We start from the raw sequence: 25,936 nt of genomic DNA, 5'->3' as shown, positions 1-25,936 counted from the left end.
TCATACAAAACCAGTTAACCGTATGAACAATAACAGCAACGGTCCAAGACCGATTTCAACTGTAACATAACCCTTATTTAAGCAACAACTATATACAAGTCTTGCAGAGTTTCCACACTAGGACGGGCGCCCAGCATCCTCTACGGACTACGAGAAATAGATTTACCGGTAGGTTTAAAATCTTATTCTCTCTTACGTCCTAGAGGATGCTGGGGACTCTGTAAGGACCATGGGGTTTATACCAAAGCATCCAATCGGGCGGGAGAGTGCGTATGACTCTGCAGCACCGACTGAGCAAACGCTAGGTCCTCATCAGCCAGGGTATCAAACTTGTAGAATTTAGCAAAGGTGTTTGACCCCGGCCAAGTCGCCGCTCGGCAAAGTTGTAATGCCGAGACGCCTCGGGCAACCACCCAAGAAGAGCCCACCTTCCTAGTGGAATGGGCATTAACCGAATTTGGTACCGGCAATCCAGCCGTAGAATGAGCCTGCTGAATCGTATTACAGATCCAGCGAGCAATAGTCTGCTTCGAAGCAGGTGCGCCAATCTTATTGGCAGCATACAGGACAAACAGAGCCTCTGTTTTCCTAATTCTAGCCGTCCTGGCTACATAAATCTTTAAGGCCCTGACTACGTCCAGGGATCTGGAATCCTCCAGGTCACTTGTAGCCACAGGCACCACAATAGGTTGATTCACATGGAATGAAGAAACCACCTTAGGCAAAAATTGCGGACTTGTCCTCAATTCAGCTCGATCCACATGAAAAATCAAGTAGGGGCTTTTGTGTGACAAAGCCGCCAATTCTGACACTCGCCTTGCTGATGCCAACAACATGACCACCTTCCAAGTAAGAAATTTCAACTCAACCTTGTTAAGCGGTTCAAACCAGTGTGATTTTAGGAACTACAACACCACGTTGAGGTCCCACGGTGCCACTGGAGGCACAAAAGGAGGCTGGATGTGCAGCACTCCCTTTACAAACGTCTGGACTTCTGGAAGAGAAGCCAATTCCTTCTGAAAGAAAATCGAGAGGGCCGAAATCTGTACCTTAACATAACCTAATTTCAGGCCTATATCCACTCCTGTCTGTAGGAAGTGGAGAAGACGACCCAGATGAAAATCTTCCGTAGGTGCATTCTTGGTTTCACACCAAGACACATACTTTCGCCAGATACGGTGATAATGCTTAACCGTCACCTCCTTCCTAGCCTTTATTAAAGTAGGGATGACCTCTTCCGGAATCCCCTTTTTCGCTAGGATTCAGCGTTCAACCGCCATGCCGTCAAACGTAACCGCGGTAAGTCTTGAAATACACAGGGCCCCTGTTGCAACAGGTCTTCCCTCAGACGAAGAGGCCAGGGATCTCCTGTGAGCATCTCTTGTAGATCCGAGTACCAGGCCCTTCGAGGCCAGTCTGGGACAACGAGCATCGTCTGTACTCTTCTTTGCCTTATGATCCTCAACACTTTTGTGATGAGAGGAAGAGGAGGAAACACGTAGACCGATTTGAACACCCACTGTGTTATTAGAGCGTCTCACAGCCACTGCCTGAGGGTCACGAGACCCGGCACAATACCTCCGAAGTTTTTTTGTTGAGGCGTGACGCCATCATGTCTATTTGAGGAGTTCCCCAAAGACGTGTTATGCCTGCAAAGACTTCTTGATGAAGTCCCCACTCTCCTGGATGGAGATCGTGTCTGCTGAGGAAGTCTGCTTCCCAGTTGTCCACTCCCGGAATGAAAATAGCCGACAGAGCACTTACATGATTTTCCGCCCAGCGAAGAATCCTGGTGGCTTCCGCCATCGCGACTCTGCTTCTTGTCCCGCCTTGGCGATTCACATGAGCCACTGCTGTGACATTGTCTGATTGAATCAGAACCGGTAGGTTTCGAAGAAGACTCTCCGCTTGTCGAAGGCCGTTGTAAATGGCCCTGAGTTCCAACACACTGATGTGTAGACAGGACTCCTGGTCTGACCAAAGTCCCTGAAAATTTTTTCCTTGTGTGACGGCTCGCGTCCGTGGTAACCAGGATCCAATCCTGAATTCCGAACCTGCGACTCTCCAGCAGGTGAACACTTTGCAACCACCACAGGAGAGACACTCTGGCTCTTGGGGACAGAGTTATTTTCCGATGTAAGTGCAGATGGGACCCGGACCACTTGTCCAGAAGGTCCCATTGAAAAGTCCTTGCATGGAACCTTCCGAAGGGAATGGCCTCGTAGGCCGCCACCATTTTTCCCAGAACTCGAGTGCATTGGTGAACTGACACCCTTTTTGGTTTTAGAAGGTCTCTGACCATGTTCTGGATGTCCTGGGCTTTCTCTATTGGGAGGAAGACCTTAATTTGTTCCGTATCCAGTATCATACCTAGGAACGGTAGTCGAGTTGTCGGAATCAACTGTGACTTCGGTAGATTTAGAATCCAACCATGTTGCTGGAGCACTCTCAGAGAGAGCACCACACTGCTCAGCAATTTCTCTCTTGATCTCGCTTTTATCAGGAGATCATCCAAGTATGGGATAATTGTGACTCCATGCTTGCGCAGGACCATCATTTCCGTCATTATCTTGGTGAAAATCCTCGGGGCCGTGGAAAGTCCAAACGACAACGTCAATCCTGTACAGCGAATCTCAGGTATTCCTGATGGGGGGCATATATTGGGACATGAAGGTACGCATCCTTTATGTCCAGAGACACCATAAACTCCCCCTCCTCCATGTTGGCTATTATCGCTCTGAGTGATTCCATTTTGAATTTGAATCTTTTTATGTACAGGTTTAGGGATTTCAGATTCAAAATAGGTCTGACCGAACTGTCCGGTTTCGGGACCACAAATAGGGTTGAGTAGTAACCTCTTCCCTGCTGGCGAAAAAATCAACGCGGGGGCACCTCCTCGAATTCCAGAATTCAGGTCTGATCTGACCCAGGCCTGACTGAAAAGTCGAAGACGTGCCCCCACCGGAGCGGACTCCCTCAGGGGAGCCCCAGCGTCTTGCTGTGGGTTTTGGAGCAGCCGGGAAGGACTTTTGTTCCTGGGCACCTGCCGCAGCAGGTGCTCTTTTGCCTCTGCCCTTACCTCTGGCAAGGAAAGAGGATCCCCGACCTCTTCTGGACTTGTGAGACCGAAAGGACTGCATCTGATAGGGTGGTACTTTCTTTTGCTGTTGGGGAATATATGGTAAAAAATTTGATTTACCTGCTGTAGCTGTGGAAACCAGGTCCGTCAGCCCATCCCCAAACAATACATCACCCTTATAGGGTAGTACTTCCATATGTTTTTGGAATCCGCATCACCCGTCCATTGGCAAGTCCATAAGGATCTTCTCGCAGAGATAGACATGGCATTGGCCCTAGAAGCTAGCAATCCAATGTCCCTTTGAGCATCCCTCATAAATAAGACTGCGTCTTTTATATGGGCTAGAGTTACGAATATAGTATCCTTATCCATATTCTCAAAGTGATCTGTCAGCTCATCTGTCCAAGCTGCAATTGCGCTACACACCCATGCCGACGCAATTGTCGGCCTTGGCACAGCACCCGTATGAGAATAAATATACTTTAAGGTAGTTTCTTGCCTGCGATCTGCAGGGTCCTTAAGGGCCGCTGTGTCAGGAGACGGTAGCGCCACTTTCTTGGACAAGCGCGGCAGAGCCTTGTCCACAGTGGGAGGTGATTCCCAAATCTCACTGTCCTGTTTAGGGAAGGGGTATGCCATATAAATTCTTTTGGGGATCTGCGGTCTCTTTTCCGGAGTCTCCCAAGCTTTTCCAAAGAAATCATTTAATTCATGAGATGTGGGAAAACTAATAATCTGTTTCTTTCCCTTAAACATGTGTACCCTTATGTCGGGGACCGAGGGTTCATCCTCAATATGCAACACATCCCTTATTGCCACAATCATACACTGAATGGTTTTAGTCACCCTAGGGTGCAATTTTACTTCGTCATAGTCGACACTGGAATCAGAATCCGTGTCGGTAGTAGTGTCTTGTGTTAAGGGACGCTTTTGAGACCCCGACGGGCCCTGTGAGTCGGTCCAATCTGAGGATTAACCCCCTGATGTCCCCCCGCCTTATCAAGCCTTTTATGTAAAGATGCCACACTTGCATTCAACATATGCCACATGTCCATCCAATCTTGAGTCGGCCCAACCGACGGGGACACACCACTCATTTGCTCCACCTCCTCCTTGGAGAAGCCTTCCGCCTCAGACATGTCGACACACACGTACCGATACCCCACACACAGGGATTAACCTATAAGGGGACAAAACCCCAACCAGGTCCTTAAGAGAGAGAGAGAGAGAGAGAGAGAGAGAGAGAGAGAGAGAGAGAGAGAGAGAGAGAGAGAGAGAGAGAGAGAATGCCAGCACACACCCAGCGCTTAAAAACACTGGAATATATATGACCAGATAGCGCTTTATATATATATATATATAACCTTAATTCCCACTCACTGCGTCGCCAAAGTGCCCCCCTCCTCTTTTTTCCAGCCTGTGAAGTTCAACAGGGGAGAGACCAGGGAGCCAGCGTATCTCATGCAGTTTCTGTGGAGAAAATGGCGCTGGCTAGTGCTGAGGATCAAGCCCCGACCACCCGACGGCGGGCTTCGGTCCCAGTAATTCTATATAAAAAATGGCGGGGGATGTTAGGATTTACTGTCCCACAGCCTAATCCTGCTTTATATTGCCAAAAAATGAGGAAACTTGCTGTCCAGGGCGCCCCCCCCTGCACCCTTCAGTGCCTGCTTGTGTGTGTGTGACTGGGAGCAATGGCCTCATGAAGATCTGATGTCTTCTTTGCCTTCTCATACTCACCTGGCTTCTATCTTCGGCATCTGTGAGGAGTACAGTGGCGCGGCTTCGGGACGAACCCCAGGTGAGACCTGTGTTCCGACTACCTCTGGAGCTAATGGTGTCCAGTAGCCTTAGAAACAGTGCCCAACTTGACAAGCCAGCTCTGCTTCTCTCCCCTCAGTCCCACGATGCAGGGAGCCTGTTGCCAACAGGACTCCCTGAAAATAAAAAACCTAACAAATTCTTCAAAACAGAAAAACTCTGGAGAGCTCTCTGCAGTGTACCCTTTCTCCTCTGGGCACAGAATCTAACTGAGGTCTGGAGGAGGGGCATAGAGGGAGGAGCCAGTGCACACCCATAGTCAAAGTTCTTTTTAGGTGCCCTATCTCCAGCAGAGCCCGTCTATACCCCATGGTCCTTACGGAGTCCCCAGCATCCTCTAGGACGTAAGAGAAAAAATGAATTATATATTTTTTTTTATTTTCCTAAGGTCACCTCAAACTACCCCAAAAGCTTTTTCCTTTTTCTTTTGGCATTTTCCATTTATTTGCTTACATTTAAATTAATTTGCTTTCGATTTTTTTAATTTAAAGAAAAATGCAAAAATATACACATTTGACACCTTTTAAAAGTGTCCAGTACTTTCCTTATCCCCACTTACAGCCTTCTATATGATTCCACTTTTTGGGGTCTAGATAAGTCTCCCCACTTCTCTCACATCGCATTTGGCATAGTTTGCAAACCCCAGCTGCCTGTGAGCATATTTATGTGAAGGCTGCAAATTTCAGGTAACAATTGTACATTCTTAGCCTCACAGACCCCTATATAGTTTTAACAAACTGTGTATGATTTTGAAAAACTACTAAGTCAGTCAGCAAAGGGAAAGGGTGACATGAGGTATCCCATATTTCCTAATGACCAGCACCAGACTGAACCAGCCATGTTGATAATGCCATAGCAGGGGTAACACACAACACACACATTTGTTGCTGTCTCATTAACCAGACCAAAACTAGTTCCCTTGGCTGGAATTTCATGGAAAGTGGGGACTCAACATAAGATCCCCACCTCCCAAGCAATAACCTTTCAGCCCTGTGCAATGCGCGCCCCTGGATGGCAGTGGGTGGATGCACATTCCATGACATAAAAGTGTTAAGGTGGGTATACACTTAAAGATGTACCTGCAGATCAGTCTGCGGATATATCTGTTTTTGAGGGCTTTGGCCAATTAATCTACAGTATGTGTGCGTACGCATGCATACACGGTGAACATACACACACATAATATATATATTATATATATAATATATATATATATATATATATATATATATATATATATATATATATATATATATATATATATTTATTAAAATGAGAATAGGTAGTATTTCACATATATTATGACCTCCATCTTTGGAATCACCCCAGTGAATTCAAGGTGTACCTTGAATGGTGGAATTTCAACCACCTAATTGAATGGCATAATATCACGATTTCAATGTATAATAGGGATATTTTTTCATCAATGTTATCCTGGTGGTGCTCCCCCCCCCCCCCCCGGTTTCGACATCACACAAAGGATAAAAGCAGAAAGGACCAATAGTGCAATACGTTTTTTTTTTTTAAATATATGCACATTTATTCAAAACTGGTCCTAATAGTAAAATAGTTGCCCGTACAATGTAAAGATAAAAAAACAGCTGATCTGTCAATAGTCGTCCATACGAATAAGCACTCAACGCGTTTCGTCCAATGCCCACGGCTTGGACTTCCTCCCGAGTGCGGATGACTCTGCAGCACCGAATGGGCAAACTCAAGGTCCTCCTCAGCCAGGGTATCAAACTTATAGAACTTTGCAAATGTGTTTGAACCCGACCAAGTAGCTGCTTGGCAAAGTTGTAAAGCCGAGACCCCTCGGGCAGCCGCCCAAGAAGAGCCCACCTTCCTTGTGGAATGGGCCTTCACCGATTTTGGATGCGGCAATCCAGCCGCAGAATGAGCCTGCTGAATCGTGCTACAGATCCAGCGAGCAATAGTTTACTTTGAAGCAGGAGCACCCAGCTTGTTGGGTGCATGCAATATAAACAGCGAGTCAGTCTTCCTGACTCCAGCCGTTCTGGAAACATATTTTCAAAGCCCTGACTACGTCCAGCAACTTGGAGTCCTCCAAGTCCCGAGTAGCCGCAGGCACCACAATAGGTTGGTTCAAATGAAACGAGGACACCACCTTTGGTAGAAATTGGGGACGAGTCCTCAATTCTGCCCTGTCCATATGGAAGATCAGATATGGGCTTTTACATGACAAAGCCGCCAATTCCGACACACGCCTAGCCGATGCTAAGGCCAACAGCATGACCACTGTCCACGTGAGATACTTTAGTTCCACGGTCTTAAGTGGCTCAAACCAGTGGGATTTCAGGAAATCCAACACAACGTTAAGATCCCAGGGTGCCACTGGTGGCACAAAAGGGGGCTGAATATGCAGCACTCCCTTAACAAATGTCTGAACTTCAGGCAGTGTAGCCAGTTCTTTTTGAAAGAAAATGGATAGGGCCGAAATCTGGACCTTTATGGGCCCCAATTTTAGACCCATAGTCACCACTGACTCTAGGAAGTGCAGGAAACGACCCAGTTGGAATTCCTCTGTAGGGGCCTTCCTGGCCTCACACCAAGCAACATACTTCCGCCATATACAGTGATAATGCTTTGCTGTCACGTCTTTCCTAGCCTTTATCAGCGTAGGAATAACGTCATCCGGAATGCCTTTTTCCGCTAGGATCCGGCGTTCAACCGCCATGCCGTCAAACGCAGCCGCGGTAAGTCTTGGAACAGACAGGGCCCTTGTTGCAGCAGGTCCTGTCCGAGAGGCAGAGGCCATGGGTCCTCTGTGCGTATTTCTTGCAGTTCCGGGTACCAAGTCCTTCTTAGCCAGTCCGGAACAATGAGTATTGTTCTTATTTCGCTCTTTCTTACTGTTCTCAGTACTTTTGGTATGAGAGGAAGAGGAGAAAACACATATACCGACTGGTACACCCACGGTGTCACTAGGGCGTCCACAGCTATCGCCTGAGGGTCCCTTGACCTGGCGCAATATCTTTTTAGCTTTTTGTTGAGGCGGGACGCCATCATGTCTTCTTGAGAAGTCCCCACTCTCCCGGGTGGAGGTCGTGTCTGCTGAGGAAGTCTGCTTCCCAGTTGTCCACTCCCGGAATGAACACTGCTGACAGTGCTTGCACGTGATTCTCCGCCCAACGAAGAATATTTGTGGCTTCCGCCATTGCCATCCTGCTTCTTGTGCCGCCCTGGCGGTTTACATGGGCAACCGCCGTGATGTTGTCTGACTGAATCAGCACTGGACGGTTTCGAAGCAGGGGCTCTGCTTGACTCAGTCCTGTATGCCGAACCTGCGGCTCTCGAGAAGGTGAGCACTCTGCAGCCACCACAGAAGACACCCCCTGGCCCTTGGGGACAGGGTGATCAGCCGATGCATCTGAAGATGCAATCCGGCCCACTTGTCCAACAGATCCCACTGAAAGATCCTTGCATGGAACCTGCCGAAGGGAATGGCTTCGTATGAAGCCACCATGTTTCCCAGGACTCACGTGCAGTGATGCACCGATACCGGTTTTGGTTTCAGGAGGTCCCTGACTAGAGATGCTAATTCCTGGGCCTTCTCCACCGGGAGAAACACCTTCTTCTGTTCTGTGTCCAGAATCATGCCCAGGAAAATCAGACGCGTCGTAGGAATCAGCTGCGACTTTGGAACATTCAGAACCCAGCCGTGCTGTTGCAACACTTCCTGAGAGAGTGCTACGCTGATCAACAACTGCTCCCTGGACCTCGCCTTTATGAGGAGATCGTCCAAGTACGGGATAATTATAACTCCCTTCTGCCGAAGGAGTATCATCATTTCGGCCATTACCTTGGTAAATATTCTCGGTGCCGTGGACAGACCAAATGGCAACGTCTGGAATTGGTAATGACAGTCCTGTACCACAAATCTGAGGTACTCCTGGTGAGGTGGGTAAATGGGGACATGCAAGTAAGCATCTTTGATGTCCAGCGACACCATAAAATCCCCCTCTTCCAGGCTTGCAATAACCGCTCTGAGCGATTCCATTTTGAACTTGAATTTCTTTATATAAGTGTTCAAGGACTTTAAATTCAGAATGGGTCTCACCGAACCGTCCGGTTTTGGTACCACAAACATTGTGGAATAGTAACCCCTTCCCTGTTGAAGGAGGGGGACCCTGACAATCACTTGCTGGAGGTACAGCTTGTGAATTGCCGCCAGCCTTACCTCCCTTTCCATGGGGGAAACTGGCAAGGCTGATTTGAGGTAACGGCGGGGTGGAGTCGCTTCGAATTCCAGCTTGTATCCCTGAGATACAATTTGTATAGCCCAGAGATCCACCTGCGAGCGAACCCACTGGCTGCTGAAGTTTCGGAGACGCGCCCCCACCGCACCTGGCTCCGCCTGTGGAGCCCCAACGTCATGCGGTGGACTTAGTGGAAGCAGGGGAGGACTTTTGTTCCTGGGAACTGGCTGCATGGTGCAGCTTCTTACCTCTACCCCTGTCTCTGGCAAGAAAGGATGCGCCCCTGACGCTCTTGCCTTTTTGGGAACGAAAGGACTGCATTTGATAATACGGTGCTTTCTTAGGCTGTGAGGAAACCTGAGGCAAGAAAGTCGACTTTCCAGCTGTCGCTGTAGACACGAGGTCCGACAGACCGTCCCCAAACAATTCCTCACCCTTATAAGGCAAAACCTCCATGTGTTTTTTAGAATCAGCATCTCCTGTCCATTGCCGAGTCCATAAGACCCTCCTGGCAGAAATGGACATAGCATTAATTCTAGAGCCCAGCAGGCAAATGTCCCTCTGAGCATCTCGCATATATAAGACTACGTCTTTGATATGGCCCAGGGTTAACAAAACAGTATCTCTGTCGAGGGAATCTATGTCGTCTAACAGAGTATCTGTCCATGCTGCTACAGCACTACACATCCAGGCTGAAGCAACAGCAGGTGTCAGCACCTTGTCTACCCTAGGGGATGTTTCCCAACGTTACCTGTCCGTTGGCGGGAAAGGGTACGCCATCAGTAACCTCTTAGAAATCACTAATTTCTTATCAGGGGAACTCCAAGCTTCTTCACACAATTCATTTAATTCATCAGATGGGGGAAAAGTCACTGGCTGTTTTTTCTCCCCAAACATATAAACCCTCTTGGTATTAACCGGGTTACTCTCAGAAAATAAGAATTTACTTACCGATAATTCTATTTCTCATAGTCCGTAGTGGATGCTGGGGACTCCGTCAGGACCATGGGGAATAGCGGCTCCGCAGGAGACAGGGCACATCTAAAGAAAGCTTTTAGGATCACATGGTGTGTACTGGCTCCTCCCCCCATGACCCTCCTCCAAGCCTCAGTTAGGTACTGTGCCCGGACGAGCGTACACAATAAGGAAGGATCTTGAATCCCGGGTAAGACTCATACCAGCCACACCAATCACACTGTACAACTTGTGATCTGAACCCAGTTAACAGTATGATAACAAACGAAGTAGCCTCTGAAAAGATGGCTCACAACAATAATAATAACCCGATTTTTGTAACAATAACTATGTACAAGTATTGCAGACAATCCGCACTTGGGATGGGCGCCCAGCATCCACTACGGACTATGAGAAATAGAGAAAATAAGAATTTACTTACCGATAATTCTAACGTCCTAGTGGATGCTGGGGACTCCGTCAGGACCATGGGGATTATACCAAAGCTCCCAAACGGGCGGGAGAGTGCGGATGACTCTGCAGCACCGAATGAAAGAACTCCAGGTCCTCCTTAGCCAGAGTATCAAATTTGTAAAATTTTACAAACGTGTTCTCCCCTGACCACGTAGCTGCTCGGCAAAGTTGTAATGCCGAGACCCCTCGGGCAGCCGCCCAAGATGAGCCCACCTTCCTTGTGGAGTGGGCCTTTACAGATTTAGGCTGTGGCAGGCCTGCCACAGAATGTGCAAGTTGGATTGTGCTACAGATCCAACGCGCAATCGTCTGCTTAGACGCAGGAGCACCCATCTTGTTGGGTGCATACAATATAAACAACGAGTCAGATTTTCTGACTCCAGCTGTCCTTGAAATATATATTTTTAATGCTCTGACAACGTCCAGTAACTTGGAGTCCTCCAAGTCGCTAGTAGCCGCAGGCACCACAATAGGCTGGTTCAAGTGAAAAGCCGAAACCACCTTAGGGAGAAAATGAGGACGTGTCCGCAGTTCTGCCCTGTCCGAATGGAAAATCAGATATGGGCTTTTGTACGATAAAGCCGCCAACTCTGAAACTCTCCTGGCTGAAGCCAGGGCCAGTAGCATGGTTACTTTCCATGTAAGATACTTCAAATCTACAGATTTGAGAGGCTCAAACCAATGAGATTTGAGAAAATCCAAAACTACGTTTAGATCCCACGGTGCCACTGGGGGCACAATCGGGGGCTGTATATGTAGTACACCCTTGACAAAAGTTTGTACTTCAGGCACTGAAGCCAATTCCTTCTGGAAGAAGATTGATAAGGCCGAAATTTGAACTTTAATAGACCCCAATTTGAGGCCCATAGACAATCCTGCCTGCAGGAAATGTAAGAATCGACCCAATTGAAATTCTTCCGTTGGGGCCTTCTTGGCTTCACACCACGCAACATATTTTCTCCAAATGCGGTGATAATGTTGTGCGGTCACTTCCTTCCTAGCCTTAATCAAGGTAGGAATAACTTCCTCTGGAATGCCCTTTTCTTTTAGAATCCGACGTTCAACCGCCATGCCGTCAAACGCAGTCGCGGTAAGTCTTGGAACATACAAGGTCCCTGCTGAAGCAGATCCCTTCTTAGAGGTAGAGGCCACGGATCCTCCGTGAGCATCTCTTGAAGTTCCGGATACCAAGTTCTTCTTGGCCAATCCGGAGCCACTAGTATTGTTCTTACTCCCCTTTTCCAAATAATTCTCAGTACCTTTGGTATGAGAGGCAGAGGAGGAAACACATACACTGACTGGTACACCCATGGTGTTACCAGAGCGTCCACAGCTATTGCCTGAGGGTCTCTTGACCTGGCGCAATATCTGTCCAGTTTTTTGTTGAGGCGAGACGCCATCATATCCACCTTTGGTTTTTCCCAACGGTTCACAATCATGTGGAAAACTTCCGGATGAAGTCCCCACTCTCCCGGGTGAAGGTCGTGTCTGCTGAGGAAGTCTGCTTCCCAGTTGTCCACTCCCGGGATGAACACTGCTGACAGTGCTATGACATGATTTTCCGCCCAGCGAAGAATCCTTGCAGCTTCTGTCATTGCTCTTCTGCTTCTCGTGCCGCCTTGTCTGTTTACGTGGGCGACTGCCGTGATGTTGTCCGACTGGATCAACACCGGCTGACCCTGAAGCAGCGGTTTTGCCAAGCTTAGAGCATTGTATATCGCTCTTAGCTCCAGCATATTTATGTGAAGAGACGTCTCCAGGTCTGACCATACACCCTGGAAGTTTCTTCCCTGTGTGACTGCTCCCCAGCCCCGTAGGCTGGCATCCGTAGTCACCAGGACCCAGTCCTGTATGCCGAACCTGCGGCCCTCTAACAGATGGGCACTCTGCAACCACCACAGGAGAGACAACCTTGTTCTTGGTGACAGTGTTATCCGCTGATGCATGTGCAGATGCGATCCGGACCATTTGTCCAGCAGATCCCACTGAAATGTTCGTGCATGGAATCTGCCGAATGGAATTGCTTCGTAAGAAGCCACCATCTTTCCCAGGACTCTTGTGCATTGATGTACTGACACAGTTCCTGGTTTTAGGAGGTTCCTGACCAGTTCGGATAACTCCCTTGCTTTCTCCTCCGGGAGAAACACCTTTTTCTGAACCGTGTCCAGAATCATTCCCAGGAACAGCAGACGTGTTGTCGGGGTCAATTGAGATTTTGGAAGATTCAGAATCCACCCGTGTTGCTGAAGCACTACTTGGGTTAGTGCTACACCGACTTCCAGCTGTTCTCTGGACTTTGCCCTTATTAGGAGATCGTCCAAGTAAGGGATAATTAATACGCCTTTTCTTCGTAGAAGAACCATCATTTCGGTCATTACCTTGGTAAAGACCCGAGGGGCCGTGGACAAACCAAACGGCAGCGTTTGAAACTGATAATGACAGTCTTGTATCACGAACCTGAGATACCCTTGGTGTGAGGGGTAAATTGGGACATGCAGATAAGCATCTTTTATGTCCAGGGACACCATGAAGTCCCCTTCTTCCAGATTCGCTATCACTGCTCTGAGTGACTCCATCTTGAACTTGAATTTCTGTATGTACAGGTTCAAGGATTTCAGATTTAGAATAGGTCTTACCGAACCGTCCGGCTTCGGTACCACAAATAGTGTGGAATAATACCCCTTTCCCTGTTGTAGGAGGGGTACCTTGACTATCACCTGCTGAGAATACAGCTTGTGAATGGCTTCCAATACCGTCGTCCTTTCTGAGGGAGACGTTGGTAAAGCAGACTTTAGGAACCGGCGAGGGGGAGACCTTTCGAACTCCAACATGTAACCCTGAGATACTATCTGCAGGATCCACGGGTCCACCTGTGAGCGAGCCCACTGATTGCTGAAAATCTTTAGTCGACCCCCCACCGCTCCTGAGTCCGCTTGTAAAGCCCCAGCGTCATGCTGATGGCTTTGTAGAACCCGGGGCGGGCTTCTGGTCCTGGGCAGGGGCTGCTTGCTGCCCTCTCTTACCCTTTCCTCTGCCTCGCGGCAGATAAGACTGTCCTTTTGCTCGCTTGTTTTTATAGGAGCGAAAGGACTGCGGCTGAAAAGACGGTGTCTTTTTCTGTTGGGAGGGGGTCTGAGGTAAAAAAGTGGATTTGCCGGCAGTTGCCGTGGCCACCAGATCCGATAGACCGACCCCAAATAATTCCTCTCCTTTATATGGCAACACTTCCATATGCCTTTTGGAATCCGCATCACCTGACCACTGTCGCGTCCATAAACTTCTTCTGGCAGATATGGACATCGCACTTACTCTTGATGCTAGAGTACAAATATCCCTCTGAGCATCTCGCATATAAAGAAACGCATCCTTTAATTGCTCTAGAGTCAATAAAATACTGTCCCTATCCAGGGTATCAATATTTTCAGTCAGGGAATCCAACCACACTACCCCAGCACTGCACATCCAGGCTGAGGCTATTGCCGGTCGCAGTATAACACCAGTATGAGTGTATATACTTTTCAGGTTAGTTTCCAGCCTCCTATCCGCTGGATCCTTGAGGGCGGCCGTATCAGGAGACGGCAACGCCACTTGCTTTGATAAACGTGTGAGCGCCTTATCCACCCTAGGGGGTGTTTCCCAGCGCGTCCTAACCTCTGGTGGGAAAGGGTATAATGCCAATAACTTCTTAGAAATTAGCAGTTTTCTATATGGGTTAACCCACGCTTCATCACACACGTCATTCAATTCCTCTGATTCTGGAAAAGCTACAGGTAGTTTTTTCACCCCCCACATAATACCCCTTTTTGAGGTACCAGCAGTATCAGAGATCTGCAAAGCCTCCTTCATTGCCGTGATCATATAACGTGTGGCCCTGTTGGAAAATACGTTTGTTTCTTCACCGTCGACACTAGATTCATCTGTGTCGGTACCCGTGTCGACTGACTGAGGTAAGGGACGTTTTACAGCCCCTGACGGTGTCTGAGACGCCTGAGCCGGTACTGACTGGTTTTCCGGCCGTTTCATTTCGTCTACTGACTTTTGTAATGTACTAACATTATCACGTAATTCCATAACTAAAGCCATCCATTCCGGTGTCGACTCCCTAGGGGGTGACATCACCATTACCGGCAATTGCTCTGCCTCCACACCAACATCGTCCTCATACATGTCGACACACACGTACCGACACACAGCAGCCACACAGGGAATGCTCTAATCGAAGACAGGACCCCCTTAGCCCTTTGGGGAGACAGAGGGAGAGTTTGCCAGCACACACCAAAAGCGCTATAAATGTATATAAACAACCCTAAAAGGTGTTGTTTTTGTTATAAGCGCTTTTAATATATAAATATCGCCAATTTATGCCCCCCTTCTCTTTGTTACCCTGTTTCTGTAGTGCAGTGCAGGGGAGAGTCCTGGGAGCCTTCCTCACAGCGGAGCTGAGCAGGAAAATGGCGCTGAGTGCTGAGGAGAATAAGCTCCGCCCCTTTTCCGGCGGGCTTTTCTCCCGGGTTTTGAGAAATCTGGCCTGGGTTAAATACATACATATAGCCTTAATGGCTATATGTGATGTATTCTTTGCCACTAAAGGTATTTAATATTGCTGCCCAGGGCGCCCCCAGCAGCGCCCTGCACCCTCCGTGACTGGTCAGTGAGAAGTGTGTAGCAACAATGGCGCACAGCTGCCGTGCTGTGCGCTACCTTCATGAAGACTGAAGAGTCTTCTGCCGCCTGTTTCCGGACCTCCGATCTTCAGCATCTGTAAGGGGGGTCGGCGGCGCGGCTCCGGGACGAACCCCAGGATGACCTGTGTTCCGACTCCCTCTGAAGCTATGTCCAGTAGCCTAAGACTCCAATCCATCCTGCACGCAGGTGAGTTGAAAATCTCTCCCCTAAGTCCCTCGATGCAGTGAGCCTGTTGCCAGCAGGACTCACTGAGATTTAAAACCTAAAAAAAACTTTTTCTAAGCAGCTCTTTAGGAGAGCCACCTAGATTGCACCCTGCTCGGACGGGCACAAAAAACTAACTGAGGCTTGGAGGAGGGTCATGGGGGGAGGAGCCAGTACACACCATGTGATCCTAAAAGCTTTCTTTAGATGTGCCCTGTCTCCTGCGGAGCCGCTATTCCCCATGGTCCTGACGGAGTCCCCAGCATCCACTAGGACGTTAGAGAAATGTGTAATACATCTTTCATTGCAATAATCATGTATCGGATGGCCTTGGTCATTTTAGACTGTAAATGTGCCTCATCATCGTCGACACTGGAGTCGGACTCCGTGTCGGCATCTGTGTCAACCATCTGAGATAGAGGGCGTTTATGAGCCCCTGACAGTTTCTGAGTCGCCTGGGCAGGCGCGGGCTGAGACCCCGGCTGTCCCAAGGCTGCAGCGTCATCAAACCTTTTATGTAAGGAGTTTACATTGTCATTTAAGACCTTCCACATATCCATCCAATCAGGTGTCGGCCCCGACGGGGGCGATACCACACTTATCTGCCCTTGCTCCGCCTCCACGTAACCTTCCTCATCAAACATGTCGACACAGCCGTACCGACACCGCACACACACAGGGAATGCTCAGACTGAGGACAGGACCCCACAAAGTCCTTTGGGGAGACAGAGTATGCCAGCACACACCACAGCACTATATAACACAGGGATTTTCACTGCTAATAAGTGATTTACTCAATAGCTGCTTTTTTTTGTATTGTTTGCGCCTAAATTTATGTGCCCCCCCCTCTCTTTTTAACCCGTCTTGTACCTGGATACTGCAGGGGAGAGCTGGGGAGCTGCTTCCAGCGGAGCTGTGAAGAGAAAATGGCGCTGGTGTGCTGAGGAAGAAGGCCCCGCCCCCTCAGTGGCGGGCTTCTGTCCCGCTTTCCATGTAAAAAAATGGCGGGGGTTTTTACACATATACAGTGCTAGACTGTATATATGTATGTTTTTATGCCAAAGGTACTTCAATTGCAGCCCAGGGCGCCCCCCCCCCCAGCACCCTACAGTGACCGGAGTGTGTAAGTGTGCTGGGAGCAATGGCGCACAGCTGCGGTGCTGTGCGCTACCTTAATGAAGACAGGAGTCTTCAGCCGACGATTTCGTGGTCTTCAAGCTTCTGTTCTTCTGGCTCTGCAAGGGGGACGGCGGCGCGGCTTCGGGAACGGACGATCGAGGACAGGTGCCTGTGTTCGAACCCTCTGGAGCTAATGGTGTCCAGTAGCCTAAGAAGCACAAACTAGCTGCAAGCAGGTAGGTTTGCTTCTCTCCCCTTAGTCCCACGTAGCAGTGAGTCTGTTGCCAGCAGAAGCTCACTGAAAATAAAAAAACTAATAAATACTTTCTTTACTAGTAAGCTCAGGAGAGCCCACTAGGAGCACCCAGTTCTGGCTGGGCACAGATTCTAACTGAGGTCTGGAGGAGGGGCATAGAGGGAGGAGCCAGTGCACACCAGATAGTACCTAATCTTTTTTTTTTAGAGTGCCCAGTCTCCTGCGGAGCCCGTCTATTCCCCATGGTCCTTACGGAGTTCCCAGCATCCACTAGGACGTCAGAGAAAAACAGTATTAAAGAAACAGTACATAGAGAAATACAAAACCAAAACAGAGAATCCCAGGGACAGACAACACGGGGAGAGGAAAAGAAAAGAATAGTGAAGAGTAGAAGTGATGAGAGAAGAAGGTCAATCATCATGCTACATCACTCAACAAAATAAAATCTCCAGAAAAACCTGAAACTGTTGTAGGGACATAAGCATGCAGATGTCCAGTAAAAAAATGTAACTAAGACAAAGCACGTAGCATATGCCCAGAAGTGTTTTCAACAACCTGCATTATAGAATCTGATTTTTATGTCGGCAAAAAATCTAAATAAAGACCCCAACGTTTATAAAATGTATTCAGTCCTTTTTCTATATCTGTCAAGGCTAAACGCCTATCAAAATAAAGAATGGAGAGTAATTCTTGACTAACAGTACTCATTAGAGGGGACTGTTTAGAGATCCATTTCTGTAGAATCACTTTCCTAGCGACAGTGATCAGGATTGTCAGAAATGGGATAGGGAGAGGGTGGTTCGAAACAAAGACCATTTGGTAAAATCTGCTAGTACAAAAGATTCCCAGGTGAAAGGCACCAAGACTCCTATAAATTTGTCTAATAAACGAATGGAGTTTAAACCAAAAGCGCTGAATTTTTGGGCAGAACCAGACATTATGTGCAAATGTGGCCGACCGAGTTTTACACTTCGGACACAGACCAGTCTCCTCCGCCACCAAGTTTCCTTTGAGCTTGCGAGAAGTAGGCCCCGTTTAAAAATGTGATATGTGTTTCCTGTAGTCTTACTGATCTGAGGTATTTCAAGGATGCAGGCATTAAACGTAAGAGCCGGTCAGGCTGGCCAAAGTCAGGGAAGTCATGAGCCCATGAAGTCCACATTGTAGACTACAGTTTTCCTGCATCACCGGGGAGTAAATCATCAGATACATTTTATCTTAAAAGTAAAAAAATAAGAATTTACTCACCGGTAATTCTATTTCTCGTAGTCCGTAGTGGATGCTGGGACTCCGTAAGGACCATGGGGAATAGCGGCTCTACAGGAGACTGGGCACAAATATAAAGAAAGCTTTAGGTCTAACTGGTGTGCACTGGCTCCTCCCACTATGACCCTCCTCCAGACTTCAGTTAGAATACTGTGCCCGGAAGAGCTGACACAATAAGGAAGGATTTTGAATCCCGGGTAAGACTCATACCAGCCACACCAATCACACCGTATAACACGTGATACAAGACCCAGTTAACAGTATGATAACAACTGAGCCTCTCAACAGATGGCTCAACAATAACCCTTTAGTTAAACAATAACTATATACAAGTATTGCAGACAATCCGCACTTGGGATGGGCTCCCAGCATCCACTACGGACTACGAGAAATAGAATTACCGGTGAGTAAATTCTTATTTTCTCTGACGTCCTAAGTGGATGCTGGGACTCCGTAAGGACCATGGGGATTATACCAAAGCTCCCAAACGGGCGGGAGAGTGCGGATGACTCTGCAGCACCGAATGGGCAAACTCAAGGTCCTCCTCAGCCAGGGTGTCAAACTTGTAGAATTTAGCAAATGTGTTTGACCCCGACCAAGTAGCTGCTCGGCAAAGTTGTAGAGCCGAGACCCCTCGGGCAGCCGCCCAAGAAGAGCCCACCTTCCTCGTGGAATGGGCTTTCACAGATTTAGGATGCGGCAGTCCAGCCGCAGAATGTGCAAGCTGAATCGTACTACAGATCCAGCGAGCAATAGTCTGCTTTGAAGCAGGTGCACCCAACTTGTTGGGCGCATACAGGATAAATAGCGAGTCAGTCTTTCTGACTCCAGCTGTCCTGGAAACATAAATCTTCAGGGCCCTGACTACGTCTAACAACTTGGAAGCCTCCAAGTCGTTTGTAGCCGCAGGCACCACGATAGGTTGGTTCAGATGAAAGGCTGATACCACCTTAGGGAGAAATTGGGGATGAGTCCTCAATTCTGCCCTATCCATATGGAAAATCAGATAAGGGCTTTTACATGACAAAGCCGCCAATTCTGATACACGCCTGGCCGAAGCCAAGGCCAACAACATGACCACTTTCCACGTGAGATATTTAAATTCCACGGTCTTAAGTGGCTCAAACCACTGTGACTTTAGGAAATCCAACACCACGTTGAGATCCCAAGGTGCCACTGGAGGCACAAAAGGGGGCTGAATATGCAGCACTCCCTTACCAAAAGTCTGAACTTCAGGTAGTGAAGCCAGTTCTCTCCGGAAGAAAATCGATAGAGCCGAAATCTGGACCTTAATGGAACCCAATTTAAGGCCCATAGTCACCCCTGACTGTAGGAAGTGCAGGAAACGGCCCAGCTGAAATTCTTCCGTTGGGGCCTTCCTAGCCTCACACCACGCAACATATTTTCGCCATATGCGGTGATAATGGTTTGCGGTTACTTCTTTCCTAGCTTTAATCAGCGTAGGAATGACTTCCTCCGGAATGCCCTTTTCCTTCAGGATCCGGTGTTCAACCGCCATGCCATCAAACGCAGCCGTGGTAAGTCTTGGAACAGACAGGGCCCCTGCTGCAGCAGGTCCTGTCTGAGCGGCAGAGGCCATGGGTCCTCTGAGATCATTTCTTGAAGTTCCGGGTACCAAGCTCTTCTTGGCCAATCCGGAACAATGAGTATAGTTCTTACTCCTCTTCTCCTTATTATCCTCAGTACCTTTGGTATGAGAGGAAGAGGAGGGAACACATAAACCAACCGGTACACCCACGGTGTCACTAGAGCGTCCATAGCTATCGCCTGCGGGTCTCTTGACCTGGCGCAATACTTTTCTAGCTTTTTGTTTAGGCGGGACGCCATCATGTCCACCTGTGGCCTTTCCCAATGGTTTACAATCAGTTGGAAGACTTCTGGATGAAGTCCCCACTCTCCCGGGTGGAGGTCGTGCCTGCTGAGGAAGTCTGCTTCCCAGTTGTCCACTCCCGGAATGAACACTGCTGACAGTGCTAACACGTGATTTTCCGCCCATCGGAGAATCCTTGTGGCTTCTGCCATCGCCGTCCTGCTTCTCGTGCCGCCCTGTCAATTTACATGGGCGACCGCCGTGATGTTGTCTGACTGGATCAGTACCGGCTGGTTTTGAAGCAGGGGTTTTGCCTGACTTAGGGCATTGTAAATGGCCCTTAGTTCCAGAATATTTATGTGCAGGGAAGTCTCCTGACTTGACCATAGTCCTTGGAAGTTTCTTCCCTGTGTGACTGCCCCCCAGCCTCGAAGGCTGGCATCCGTGGTCACCAGGACCCAGTCCTGTATGCCGAATCTGCGGCCCTCTTGAAGATGAGCACTCTGCAGCCACCACAGCAGAGACACCCTTGTCCTTGGAGACAGGGTTATCAGCCGATGCATCTGAAGATGCGATCCGGACCACTTGTCCAACAGGTCCCACTGAAAGGTTCTTGCATGGAACCTGCCGAATGGAGTTGCCTCGTAGGAAGCTACCATCTTTCCCAGGATCCGCGTGCAGTGCACCGACACCTGTTTTGGTTTTAGGAGGCCTCTGACTAGAGATGACAGCTCCTTGGCCTTCTCCTCCGGGAGAAACTTTTTTCTGTTCTGTGTCCAGAACCATCCCCAGGAACAGTAGACGTGTCGTAGGGACCAGCTGTGACTTTGGAATATTTAGAATCCAGCCGTGCTTTTGTAGCACCTCCCAAGATAGTGCTACCCCGACCAACAACTGCTACCTGGACCTCGCCTTTATCAGGAGATCGTCCAAGTACGGGATAATTAAAACTCCCTTCTTTCGAAGGAGTATCATCATTTCGGCCATTACCTTGGTAAAGACCCTCGGAGCCGTGGATAGACCGAACGGCAACGTCTGGAATTGGTAATGACAATCCTGTACCACAAATCTGAGGTACTCCTGGTGAGGATGGTAAATGGGGACATGCAGGTAAGCATCCTTGATGTCCAGTGATACCATGTAACCCCCTCGTCCAGGCTTGCAATAACCGCCCTGAGCGATTCCATCTTGAACTTGAATTTTTTTATATATGTGTTCAAGGATTTCAAATTTTAAATGGGTCTCACCGAACCGTCCTGTTTCGGTACCACAAACATTGTGGAATAGTAACCCCGTCCTTGTTGAAGAAGGGGCACCTTTACTATCACCTGTTGTGAATACAGCTTGTGAATTGCCTGTACCACTGCCTCCCTGCCTGAGGGAGTGGTTGGTAAGGCAGATTTGAGGAAACGGCGGTGGGGAGACGTCTCGAATTCCAGCTTGTACCCCTGAGATACTACTTGAAATATCCAGGGATCCACCCGTGAGCGAGCCCACTGATTGCTGAAATATTTGAGACGGGCCCCCACCGTACCTGGCTCCGCCTGTGGAGCCCCAGCGTCATGCTGTGGACTTAGAGGAAGCGGGGGAGGACTTTTGCTCCTGGGAACTGGCTGTATGCTGCCGCTTTTTCCCTCTACCTCTGGGCAGAAAGGACGCGCCCTTAACCCGCTTGCCCCTATTGGGCCGAAAGGACTGTACCTGATAATACGGTGCTTTCTTTGGCTGTGAGGGAACATGGGGTAAAAATGTAGACTTCCCAGCTGTTGCTGTGGAAACGAGGTCCGAGAGACCATCCCCGAACAACTCCTCACCCTTATAAGGCAGAACTTCCATGTGCTTTTTAGAATTTGCATCTCCTGTCCACTGCAGAGTCCATAACCCTCTCCTGGCAGAAATGGACATTGCACTAATTTTGGATGCCAGCCGGCAAATATCCCTCTGTGCATCCCTCATATATAAAAGTGCGTCTTTAATATGCTCTACGGTTAGCAATATAGTGTCCCTGTCTAGGGTATCAATATTTTCTGATAGGGAATCTGACCACGCAGCTACAGCACTGCACATCCATGCTGAAGCAATAGCTGGTCTCAGTATAACACCTGTGTGTGTATATATAGATTTCAGGATAGCCTCCTGCTTTCTATCAGCAGATTCCTTCAGGGCGGCCGTATCCGGAGACGGTAGTGCCACCTTCTTTGACAAGCGTGTGAGCGCTTTATCCACCCTAGGGGATGTTTCCCAGCGTGCCCTATCCTCTGGCGGGAAAGGGTACGCCATTAGTAACCTCTTAGAAATTACCAGTTTCTTATCAGGGGAAGCCCATGCTTCTTCACACACTTCATTTAACTCCTCAGATGGAGGAAAAGCTACTGGTAGTTTTTTCTCTCCAAACATAATACCCTTTTTGTGGTACCTGGGGTAACATAAGAAATGTGCAACACATTTTTCATTGCCTCAATCATGTAACGTGTGGCTCTACTGGAAGTTACATTAGTCTCATCGTCGTCGACACTGGAGTCAGTATCCGTGTCGACATCTGTGTCTGCCATCTGAGGTAGCGGGCGTTTTAGAGCCCCTGATGGCTTTTGAGACGCCTGGGCAGGCACAGGCTGAGAAGCCGGCTGTCCCACATTTGGTATGTCGTCAAACCTTTTATGCAAGGAGTCGACACTGTCACGTAATTCCTTCCACAGCACCATCCACTCAGGTGTCGACCCCGCAGGGGGTGACATCACATTTATCGGCATCTGCTCCGCCTCCACATAAGCCTCCTCATCAAACATGTCGACACAGCCGTACCGACACCGCATACACACAGGGAATGCTCTGACAGAGGACAGGACCCCACAAAGCCCTTTGGGGAGACAGAGAGAGTATGCCAGCACACACCAGAGCGCTATATAACACAGGGATCCCACTATAAATGAGTGTTTTCCCTTATAGCTGCTTATTTTATATATATATATTGCGCCTAAATTTAGTGCCCCCCCCCCTCTCTTTTTTACCCTTATGTAGCTTGACAACTTCAGGAGAGAGCCAGGGAGCGTCCTTCCAGCGGAGCTGTGAGGGAAAAATGGCGCCAGTGTGCTGAGGGAGATGGCCCCGCCCCTTTTCCGGCTGACTTCTCCCGCTTGTTCTGGAATTCTGGCAGGGGTATTTTTACACCTATATAGCCTTCCTGACTACATATGGTGTAGATTTGCCAGCCAATGTGTCTTAAATTGCCCTCAGGGCGCGCCCCCCCCCCCCTCCCCTCCCCCCCCCTCCCCCCCCCCTCCCCCCCCCCCCTCCCCCCCCCCATCTCCCCCCCCCCCCATTTCCCCCCCCCCCCTCCCTCCCATTTCCCCCCCCCCTCCCCCCCCATTTCCCCCCCCCCCATTTCCCCCCCCATCTCCCCCCCCCCTCCCCCCCTCCCATTTCCCCCCCCCCCCCTCCCCCCCCATTTCCCCCCCCCCTCCCCCCCCCCCCCATTTCCCCCCCCCTCATTTCCCCCCCCCCTCCCCCATTTCCCCCCCCCCTCATTTCCCCCCCCCCCTCCCCCCCCCATTTCCCCCCCATTCCCCACCCCCCCCCCCCATTTCCCCCCCCCCCCCCCCCCCCCCCCCCCTCCAGCCAATGTGTCTTAAATTGCCCTAGATTGAGCATGCATGCAGACCAATCTCAGTAAACCTCCGGTGGTAGAGGTAAATTTAGTGAAAGCATAATGTCTAAATTGGAGATATAGGAATAATTGAGAGTGCGGAAGATCATATTTAGTAGATAGTTGTTGGAAGAAGTAAATGGCACCACCCGGGTTAAAAGTGTCCCGGATAGCAGAAATACCCTTTTCTTTCCAAGTACAATAATGTGCTATTGAGAGAGAGGGTAAAAAGTCTGGATTGCCCCAAAACGGAATACATTTCGACAGAGGGATCAGCTTTCAAACTCTTATTGATATATAACTACGCTTTATAAGTATCCTTATATAGAACATTCTTTGTAATACCTTTAGGGATCTTAGTACGGGGTAAATGTAAAAGCTGCGGGAGAGTAGGGTGAAAAAGGCTCTTCCTCTAATCAACAATTTAGTAAAACGGTTCAGACGTAAGCACCAGTCAGAGGTATACAAAAAAAACGCTGCAGCCCTACAGAATGTCGAAATATCAGGGAAACCTAAGCCACCTCTAATTTTGGGATGGATCAACCTCTGCTTAGCAATTCTAGGCTTCTTACCCTTCCATAAAAATTTCAAGAAGGCCTTCATACATCTAGTCTCGTCTGGTTTGGAAAGAGTCAGTGGAAGCATCTGGAAAGAATACGCGAGTTTCAGAAATAAAATGTTTTTAATCACAGCAAGTCATCCTAGCAAAGAAAACGGTAAATTCGTCCAATGTAACATGGATTGGATCACCCTATCAATGATTGGAGGGAAATTTGCAGAGTATATCCTATGTATGGAGGGAGTAAATGAAATTACCCAAATATTTCAGTTCAGTCAGGGCAACAGGAAAAGTAGCAGTGACAATAAGACAGTGTGAAAGCAGGTCGGGATGTGTAAGTGGGAGTAGTTCTGATTTTTGCAAATTAATTCTATACCTTGCAAAGGAGCTGAAACTGTCAATTTCAGTCAGGATAGCGGGGATGGAGAGGGACGGATTGGATACAAACAACAGCATATCATCGGCAAAAAGTGACAGCTTCAATACTTGATTACCAATAGAGATGCCAGTGAAATGAGGATTAGAGCGCAGGGAAATTACCAAAGGCTCCAGAGCTAAAGCGAATAGTAGGGGCGAGAGGGGACAACCCTGTCGAGTGCCCCTGTGGAAAGTAAATGGGTCTGAAACAAAGTTGTTAGCAATTATTCTAGAAGACGAAGAGGCGTAAAGTACCCGAAGGAGAGTGGTGACTGGGGAGGGGAAGCCAAAGCGGGACAAGGTCTCAAAAAGGTGGTCCCACACTACCAGGTCGCCTTCTCCACATCCAACGACAAAAGAATACAGGTTGAGTATCCCTTATCCAAAATGCTTGGGACCAGAGGTATTTTGGATATGGGATTTTTCCGTATTTTGGAATAATTGCATACCACAATGAGATATCATGGCAATGGGACCTAAATCTAAGCACAGAATGCATTTATGTTTCATATACACCTTATACACACAGCCTGAAGGTAATTTTAGCCAATATTTTTTATAACTTTGTGCATTAAACAAATTATGTCTACATTCACACAATTCATTTATGTTTCATATACACCTTATATACACAGTCTGAAGGTCATTTAATACAATATTTTTAATAACTGTGTATTAAACAAAGTTTGTGTACATTGAGCCATCAAAAAACAAAAGTTTCACTATCTCACTCAAAAAAGTCAGTATTTCGGAATATTCCGTATTTCGGATATTTGGATATGGGATACTCAACCTGTATTAAGGGAGTCCTCATGCATATCATCATAGCTTTGTAAAACAGAACGTTTCGTAGATTAGAAACTGAATTCCTACCCCAGACAAACCCAGTCTGGTCACAATGCACAAAAGTCGGCACAATGTTCTTGAAACGCTCTGCCAGAATTTTAGTGAAGATTTAATAATCTCATTGTCTTGGAGAGAGATCGGGCGATATGAACCAGGCAGTGTGGGATCCCTCCCTGGATTAGGGAGAGCCTTAAGTACAGCATCATTAATATAAGGAGAAAGGGAAGGGGGGGGGGGGGGGGTGACCATCTAGGATTTTATTTAAAAGGCTGTAAGGGGAGGTACAACAGAAGGCCGCAAGAGCCTATAGAATTCTCCAGTGAGGCCATCAGGGCCGGGGGATTTGCCAGGCTTAAGACCTTTAATTGCTGCGGTCACCTCCTCCAATGTAATAGGGGCAGTGAGCATAGAGATATGGGCATCGGACAATTGAGAAAGAGAAACATGATCCCAGAAAGCCTGTTTATTGGTAGCATGAATCAATTCTTGAGCATAAAGGGCAAAGTAAAACGTAAATAAAAGCTTCAAAATATCCAAACCATCATATACTAGGTCCCCCCT

General features: G+C 48.4%; 1 protein-coding gene across 15 annotated transcripts in view; it reads right to left on the bottom strand.

The window, feature by feature from the left end:
* Positions 1–25,936, bottom strand: part of SLC35C2 (solute carrier family 35 member C2) — a 199,300-nt gene that overhangs the window by 84,645 nt on the left and 88,719 nt on the right. For 4 of the 15 annotated variants that reach the window (XM_063960505.1, XM_063960493.1, XM_063960494.1 and 1 more), the window contains one exon: positions 24,126–24,198. The exons of the other annotated variants lie outside the window; for them this stretch is intronic. The gene's annotated coding sequence lies outside the window, so the exon portion shown is untranslated. The remainder of the gene's footprint in view (positions 1–24,125; positions 24,199–25,936) is intronic. 15 annotated transcript variants of the gene reach the window in all.

This window comes from Pseudophryne corroboree, chromosome 3 (genome assembly GCF_028390025.1).
Source record: "Pseudophryne corroboree isolate aPseCor3 chromosome 3, aPseCor3.hap2, whole genome shotgun sequence".
In the NCBI taxonomy this organism is placed as follows: Eukaryota; Metazoa; Chordata; class Amphibia; order Anura; family Myobatrachidae; genus Pseudophryne; species Pseudophryne corroboree.
This window is presented reverse-complemented; position numbering and strand designations above follow the sequence as displayed.